Raw genomic sequence first — 9,270 nt, forward strand, 5'->3', positions numbered from 1 at the left:
TGTCTACTCAACAGATGCCAAAAATCCCAGTTTGACCTTGATTGACTGCCTTGGCAGTGAGACACTGAAAGGTGGAAAATAACCCCCAAATACAAAAAGATGATAACTCACCTTTTAAAAAATTTTCTTAGGATAATTTAATTTTTAATTCTCCAATGGTCAATGGAGGCATAGCCTAGGTCTGGAAAAACCTAGATGAGATTCTGGGATGAAAATGAGAAGTTAAGAAATAACATGAGTAGTCACTTAGGCAGCGCATATACTAAAATTGGAATGATACAGGGAAGATTAGCATGGTCCCTGCACAAGGATGATGTGCAAATTCGTGACACATTCTGTACTTTTTAAAACTTGAGCTGTAAACTTTCACCTAAAGCACAATAAAAAAAAAAGAAAGAAAGAAAGAACGTGAAGTGAAAAAGGATGATCCAGTGGTGGGCTTTGGGAGAAGCAGTTTTCTATTTCTCTGATTAGATTATCTAAATCTTGAATATTGGTTTCAGAAAGGCACCCTTTTATTTTTCACAGTCTCATTGAAAAGATAAATACAAACATTGAGTGTTTATTACCACCAGACAAAGTAAAACAGTGTGGCCTTGCAAAAGAAACCTTTTGCTGGGGTCATGGGACCTGTGTGCTGCGATCAGTTCTATATTGATGGGCTGTAACCTGAGCAAAGCATTCATGACTCTGTTTAATTATTTATAAAATAAGGATTATACTATTCATCTGACCTGCCTCCCAAGATTTAAATTTAGATTTAAAAACTAAAAGAAACGCTACAAAGGCTACTTAGATACCAGTGGTAGGTATTTTGTTGTTACAACTCAAATCAATCATTAAAATAGAAATGGCCCCCATTGGTGGGGCCAGCAATCTGATGTTCATTATAGAAATTGTCATGATGTGGTCCATGTTAGAAGGAAGGTCAAATTCCAAAAGGTCACAAAATTGGGATGGAGCAAGTTTTCCAGGATGGCCCCCAATGATTTTTGTTCCCTGGTATTCATGCTCTTGTGTAATCTCCTCCCACACTGACTAGGGCTGATCTGTGTAAACAAGAGGATATTGTGGAAATAATGATGTGTGACTTCCAAGACTAGGTCATAAGAGACATTGTGGTTTCCATCCTGCTCTCTCCTGGATCACTTGCTCTGGTGGAAACCAGCTGCCTTGTCGTGAGGACACTCAAGCAGCCTTAACGGGAGGTTCACCTAATGAGGAACTAAGGCCATTTGCCGAGATGTTGACTGAGTGCAGGCAGGACCCATCCCTCAGTGTTGTTTTGTTTGTGGAGGGGAGTCTGTTCTTCAGCTTCACAGTTCTGAAAATAGGACTTTTTTTTTCTTCATAGATGGTCAGTGTCTCAAGTGGCAAAATAGAATTTATAAATTCTACGAGACTGTTGTGCAAGCTAGAATGACAATTTATTACTTTATGGGGAGAGGGACATTAGTTAATATAAATTAGCTGCTGTAACAGGTAAGTCCAGAAAACAGAGGTTTACAATAACACTGCTTCTCCCTTACCCATGTTCCTCAGAGCAGTGATTCAGGAATCTGGGCTTATTCCATCTTGTGGCGCTCACGGCCTCAACGCATGCTTCCAAGGTCAGCCTAGGGATTGTCTCCATTCCAGCCAGCCACAGAGTGAAAGAACAGGGTAGACTGTGCATGGGAGGTGTTTAGGCACAGTGGTTAAGAGCTTGGCTGCTATCCAAAAGGTTGGCAGTTCGAATTCACCAACTGCTTCTTGGAAACCCTATGGGACAGTTCTACTCTGTCCTACAGGGTCGCTATGAGTTGGAATCAACTCAGTGGCAACGGGTTTTATTATTATTAGTCTCCCAGGGCTACCATGACAAATTACCAGAAACTAGGTGACTTAAAACAATAAAAATTTATTCTCTCACAGTCCTGGAGACCAGAAGTCTGAAATCAGGTGTCAGCAGGGTTGGTTCCTTCCGGGGTCTCCGAGGGAGAATCTGTTCCTTGCCTCTCTCCTAGCTTCAGGTGGCTGCAAGCAATCCTTGGCGCTCCCTGGCCTGTAGATGCATCGCTCTAGTCTCTGCTTCTGTCTCACATGGCTTTCTCCCCTCTCTATCTCTCTGTGTCTTCTTTTTCTATCTCCTGTAAGGACACTCTTTATCGGATTTAGGGCTCGCCCTTATCCAGAATGATCTCATCTCAAGATCCTTACCTTTTTTACATCTGCAAAAATAAGGTCACATTCTGAGGTTCTGGGTGGACATGAGTTTTTGAGGAGCTCTACCTAACCTACTAAGGGGGCATACCTGCATGTGTTGCACCACTTGTGCCCACTGTCCATTGCCCAGTCCTGAGTCACACGGACACACCTAACTTAGAAATGTAATCTAGCCCGGAAGGACCAGGAAACATGTTTGTGGAACAGCTGCCAACCTCTCCCACATGGGGGAGGGTCCTTGTTCAGACCAGGAAGTTGAGGGTTCCAGGGGGAGGAGTGATTCTTCCTTAGGCAGGACCAGATGTACACTGACAACATCCTATGTCTGTTTCCCCTTCTCTTTGGCAAACATTGGCTGACCTGCCCACACATAAACCTGTTGCCAAACCCATTGCTGTTGAGTGGATTTCAACTCATGGCAACACGACGTGTTTCAGAGTAGAACTGTGCTCCATAGGATTTTCAATGGCTGTAATCTTAAGGAAATAGATCCCCAGGCCTTTCTTCCATGGGGCGAATAGGTAGGTTTGAACCTCCAACCTTATGGTTAGTAGCCAAGCTCAAATTGCACCACCCAGGGACCTGATCTGCCCACAGACATTTTCTTTTAGATATGTAAGTTTCAAGGTCTGTTCCATGTGTTTGGATGTGCTAATAGCCAGTTTCACCACTTGTCTTTCAGGTGAAATTTTTCAAGGCCCAGGCCCAATAACACTTGGGTGCATGTGAAGCCTTCCCCAACCCTCGCAGCCAATCTCTCCCTCCTCTTCGTTTATACCTCTTGTTGGGGATAAATACTTATTCTTTATTCCTGATGCTTCCTTCCATGTGGTAGTAGCTCCATTGGCTCTATACCCCTCTACCACCTTGGTCCCATGGAAGGAGGCGATACCCTGTCTGGGTGGTGATTTTTGGAAGGTGTAAAAAGAGCATGTGGCACCAAAGATCTTCCTCTCTGCTTTCTGCTCTTCCAGCCGGGGTGGGCAAACCTGCCTGACTGGGGGGTTCAGAATTAGGAAGCCCACTGCCTACAGATAAAATCCAGATTCCCCAATATCAACTTAACAAAGGATATATTTTTGATCCCCAAATTTGCTTTACTCAATTGTCTTATTCCTCATTTAGTTTAGAGCTCAGGCAAGGAAGAGTGGTGCTATTTATTGAGATGCCATAAATCCCCAGCCACCAGGGCTCCATAATTCCTCAACACCTCTGCTACAGTCCTCTTGACTTCATACTATAATTAGTTGAATGCATACTTCTTGTTCCAGGGCTCTGCATAGTGCCTGACACATAGTGGGTATTCATGTCTGTTGAATGAATGGATGAAAACTAAAAAAGTAATATAAATACAAAGGACATCACATCTTTTAAAAAAAAAGGTGGGGGGGGGAGGAAACTGCAGAAATAGGACATTAAAAAATACCTAGTTTTCTGGAGCACAATTTGGCAATATTTATCAAGTGCCTGGAAAATGTTCATCCATTTAATTCAGGAATTCTAAGTCTAGAAATTTATCCTAAGGAAATACATAGATGTGTATTTCTATGGAGTTGTGTCCAAGAATGTTGGCTACACATTATCTAAAATAGCAAATGTTAAAAACAACCTAAATATTTTTATCTGTCAGCGCTTTTTGTTGTTACAAGCAACAGAAACTGAGTCTGGCTATTTTAAGAAAAAAAAAAACATGTGACAGGGGGCTGTTATTAAATGATCCCGTATAGCTCACAAATCTCCAGGAAAACCAGGGAATCATGGAGACTTGGAACAAGACTCAGAATCAAGCCGCAGAATGTCTAATGAAGACATCATGCTGCCGCCCCTGGGCACAGACGCTCTAGCTGGTACTTCCAGCACCACAGCTGTTGAACAGCAGGGCTCTGGAATCTGATCGCCCCCCTGCCCTACTCTCACTCAGTGGAGGCCTTGAGGTCCCTGCTTCTTCACACAGTAGCTTCCTATTCATAGCTGGTGCTAGCTGCAAGGGAGCCTGGGAAAGTGAGTACTATTTTCAACTTCCCTAGGGGGAGGCAGGCCCTGTCTCATTGGGTGGAAGAACCTCTAAACACAGGTGGATTGACACAAAGTAGCCTATAAGAATGACAAATATCCACTATAGTGTCTAAACTTAAGAGGATTATTAAGTAAATTATAGTATATCCAAATGCCGTGATGCTATGGAGTCTTTAAAAGATCATGCTTTAGAAGAAGATAAAATGACCTGAGGAAATTATCATATATTATTCAGTTTAAAAAAAAATCAAATTACTAAATAGTATGATCCCAAATGGAGTCATTGGATGGTACAAACAATTAATGTGCTCAGTTGATAACCTCAAAGGTTGGAGATTTGAGTCCACCCAGAAGTGACTTAGAAGAAAGGCCTGGCGATCTACTTCTGAAAAATTAGCCACTGAAAACTCTATGGAGCACAGTTCGACTCTGACACACATGGTAACTGGTATGATCCCCAATGTTTTTTAAATTGTATGTACATAAAACTGCAATTATCTATAAAAGAATGTTAATAAAAAGACTCTGAATGTTGGGACTATAGGTGATTTCTTTCCGTTTTATACCTTTTTGGGATTTCCAAATTTTCTAAAATGAACATAGATTTTTATAACTAGAAAACAAGTTATGCAGAGACTTTCAAGAGAATAAAAGTAAGCAAACCAGTAAGGTTAAGTACGACATTTTAATAACAACTCTTCAGGAGTGCCTAGCGCTTCACTTGAAGGAGATTTGATGGCACTTCAGATGATGAACACCTCCCTAAATCTCCAAGAGCTTAGGAGATGCAGGTCAGAGCTAACTTAGATTTTCCAACATTTTCCATGCCCATAACCTTGTCAACTTCATGTCAAGGGGGGGATGTTAGGTAGAAACAGAACTGAGGGGTGGTGTAGGCTTGTGCGTTGTTAGTTGCTGTCAGTTGATTCTGACTCATGGCGACCACATGTGTGCAGAGTAGAACCACTCCATGGGGTCTTCAAAGTGTCCTATCGGAAGCAGATCACCAGGCCTGACTTCTGAGACGCCTCTGGGTGGGTTTGAACCACCATCCTTCCAAGTGTTTAATCATTTGTGCCACCCAAGGCCTCCTCATTTAATGCAAGGCACACAATCAATGTCAATGCCTCGGGCATCCTCGGTGGGGAGGTGGCATGGCCAGTTTGGGAGCCGAGGTTTTGATGTAGGAAAGGTGATGATATGGAAATGGGATGCAGGTGGGAATAAACCGATTGCTCCAGTATGAGCCCAAGGCATTTTCCAAACCAGTCCAGAGGGATGGGTCCCCATCTAGGGAGCCTTTGGTGTGAGTAAGAAAAGGCCAAGCTTTCAGGAAACAGAATTTAAAAGATAAAAAAAAAAAGAAGTGTGACAAAGACGTTAAAAAAAAAACAGCTAAAAGCAAAAAACAAGGTAACACCAGCCTGAGGCCAGAACTAGATGGTGCCCGGACACCACCAATGACCACCCTGACAGGGAACACAACAGACAGTCCCTGATGGAGCAGGAGAAAAGTGTGGAGCAGAACTCAAATTCTAGTAAAAAGACTAGACTTAATGGTCTGACAGAGACTAGAGGAACCCCCAAAACTATGGCTCCTGGACGCACTATTAACTCAGAACTGAAAGCATTCCCGAAGCCCACTCTTCAAACAGAGATTAGAGAGGACTGCAAAAAAATAATACATGTGAGGACTGTGCTTCTTAGCTCAATCAGGTACACAGAACCAAATGGGTAGCTCCTGTCCGGAGGCAGAATGAGAAGGCAGGTAGGGAAAGGAACTGGTTGAATGGACACAAGGAACCCGGGGTGAAAAGGAGGAGTATGCTGTCACATAGTGGGGATTGCAAGTAATGTCACAAAACAATATATGTATAAATTTTCGTATGCGAAATTAACTTGAGTTACAAACTTTCACCTAAAGCACAATGAAAAAATAAATAAAAAATAAAAGCAAAGTAAAAAAACAAAACAAAAAATAAGACAAAGTCAAAAGTAGGGTAAGGATATAGCCAAAGACTATGGGCGTTAAAGAGGAGGGAAGAAACACTTGCTGAACTCCACAATGTGGCCAGGCACTGGGGTAAACGTTTTAGGGTGTATTTATCTCCATTTAGAAGGTGGCTCCAATGCAGTTCAGGCCCTTGGCATGAGGGATTCCCCAGACAAATACCCAGCTGGCACAACTTTCCTTTTGAGGGGCTTCTGAATTCTCACCAATACAAATAATCGTCTTTATCAGACCACAAAACTGGTAGGGTCTCCAGAAGGAGTATGTAAAATGTCAATTACTCTGTTCACGTCAATCAGAGCTGCTTATTAAAAAATGCAGATTCCTAGGTGCACTGAACTCACTGAATGCTCTGGAGATCTGCTTTGTAAATTCGTTCCCTGAGTGAGTCTTAAGCCCAATCAAGTTTGAGAACCAGGTGGCCAGCTGCCTTCTCCCACAGGTACAGCCAGAGGAAAGGCGATGACTCAGGTGGCCTTGGTCCTGGCCTAGCTCAGCCACTCAGTAAGCATGTGGCCTTGAGCACAAGCTCCGCCTCTTTGCGCTGCAGACAGGTGGATAACACCCCTGTACTTCTGTGCAAGGTTGTTGGGAGGACAAATAAGATAAAAGAGATACAGAAATGAAGGCAGGATGAAAGTGAACCGCTCCCTGCAAATGTGAGGTAGTGTGACTGTATCAGATAACTTCATTGGCTGGGAAGGCTCAGAACCCCGTGTTATGAGGGAACTGGGTGAGTTTTGTGGAGAAAAGTAGGGAAGGCCAGGAAGTGTGAGGGGAGGTGGCCAGAGGCTATACTGCTTTAACAGATGAGAGCCAACCCAGGAAGGGTGAATGGTTTCTCCTGGCAAGGATGGATGATGGCTTTGTGTGGTTTCATCGGGATGAAACCACCAAGAGTTCCTGTGGCCTCTCTTGGGGCTGACCCCGGCACCACCCTCCTGGCACAGGGTGGTGGGGCTGTCTGCAAGAACTGAGGTTGGTTCCTATCCCTGTCAAATTCCAATCCTGAGAGCCAAACCTGGTTGTTCTGGCAGTTTGCTGGAGAGAAAATTGTCTGACTACAGGGTGGCCCTGCTGGGCTTTGGGCCAGTGCTGGGAAAGCAGGGTGGAGGGATTGCTTAAATGTGGCTGAGCCATAGCGCAGGGCAAAGGGAGGTGAAAGGAGTGAATGGTGGGATGCCAGGCCCCAAGCTAGTGAGTCCAGAAGGATTTGCCCTGGTCTAGGCAGGCCTGAGATCTCCAGGAGACCCTTCCTCTTCAAGCTAACCCCCCACCCCACCCCAAATGATGGTGAAGTTGTTGTTGTGTTCCATCAAGTCGACTCCGACTCATAGCAACCCTATAGAACAGAGTAGAAGTGCCCCATAGGGTTTCCTAGGCTGTATACCTTTATGGGAGCAGATCGCCAGGTCTTTTCTTCTGTGGAGCCGCCGATGGGTTCAAAATGCCGAACTTGGTTAGCAACCAAGCGCTTAACCATTGCACCACCAGGGCTCCTTGAGGGTGAAGTAGCCTCTGGTATTCATCCATCCATCCATCCATTAAATGATTACTGAGCACTTACCAGTCATAGACCCTGAGCCAGGCTCCAGGGAGACAACAGTGGACAACACACCATTCCTGTTTGGTGGCAAAATGGTTAAATGCTCAGCAAAGATTGGCAGTTTGAACCCATCCAGTGGCTCTGTGGAGGAAAGACCTGGCTATCTGCTTCTGTAAAGATTGTAACCCGGAAAACCCTATGGGGGCAGTTCTACCCTGTCACATTGGGTGGCTATGAATTGGAATCAACTCGACGGCACAGAACAGTAATTTTTACCTTTTCATTTATATCTAAGTCCTTGAGGAGCTTGTTAAAAATTCTGATTCCTGAACCCCAGCCCCATGGATTCTGATTCAGTAGGGCTGGGATGGGGAGGAGGAATCTGCATGTTAACAAGCATCTCAGTGGTTATAATGTGGGGGATCTTCTACTCGGTCGTGGCGAAACACTGCTCTGGCCTCAAACCCTTTTGGGAAGAACATGGTGAGATGTAGCCTTTGAGAATGTCACCTGTTTCATGGTGATCACCCGGAGAGTCAACTTTGGTGGGGGAAGGAAAGGGTGACCCCTGGTGAATAAGGTGGGTTGTTGGGAGTTGCAGAAGCGATTTCTCATCATCGGAAAACCCACTTTCCTCCAGGAGGGCTCCTTTGCCAGCCAGCCCTCCCTCTTCCTTGTGAGGTGAGATGTTTTGCCTGGCACGATAGCTCACGTGGGCTGGATTTCCCCATGATCTGTAACTGTCTGCAGCTGGCTGCGGCTGGCGCCTGTGTTTTTTTTTTTCCTGGACATCTTGTTCCTTGATGATTTTCTCTTCTGGTTTAGGGCAAACTGTGAGACTGGGTAATTTTGTAATTCCCACCCATTCTAGAATCTTAAGCCTATCTCTTTTCAGACTCAGAAAACTATCGTGAGTAATTCTACCCACCCTCAAAACCATTTTAAGGCAGGATCCAGATTAGGAAGGCTATTAAAATGCACATAGTGAAATCAGGACTCTATTTTCCCCCAACAAGTTTTAAAATTTCATATCAAAATTAGAGCAATTATTGAAATGGAAAATAACCAGAGTTTCGTTTTTTTTTTTTTTAAATCTGGAGGAAAATAGATTATCAGGTTCTTGAGTCTTGTGTCCAAAACAAATTTGGATGTGACTTTTATTGTGTCTGGGCAAAGGTCTCTAAGGATCTCAATTTCAGTTATTTTTAAGAGTTTTTCTAGTATTTTTAAAAAAATGGGTGGTCTCTGAAAAGGTTCTAGAAAAGAAATTTAAAAAAAAAAAGTGAAGCTCCCATATTCTAGATTGGTTTGTTGTGTCCTGGGAAAAATAGCGCTGACATGGTTTACAATAGTTTGGAAATGGCTGGAAAACAAATCAGAGCGGTTCAATGTTCGGACTCTGCTCTCAGACAGCCTGGGCTCCCCCAGGCTCCACCACCTACTGCAAGGCCTTGGACAAGCTTCCTAATTTCTGAAATGCTCAGTTTTCTGA

At 43.9% G+C, this 9,270-nt stretch overlaps 1 non-coding gene across 1 annotated transcript; it reads left to right on the forward strand.

Annotated features, from left to right (window-relative positions):
• Positions 1 to 242: 242 nt before the first annotated feature.
• LOC111819482 (U6 spliceosomal RNA) lies at positions 243 to 345 on the forward strand. The gene has a single exon (XR_002823093.1). It is a non-coding gene; the product is annotated as a U6 spliceosomal RNA (small nuclear RNA).
• Positions 346 to 9,270: the final 8,925 nt, after the last annotated feature.

The sequence above is a fragment of the Trichechus manatus genome, unplaced genomic scaffold (genome assembly GCF_000243295.1).
Source record: "Trichechus manatus latirostris isolate Lorelei unplaced genomic scaffold, TriManLat1.0 scaffold00009, whole genome shotgun sequence".
NCBI lineage: Eukaryota > Metazoa > Chordata > Mammalia > Sirenia > Trichechidae > Trichechus > Trichechus manatus.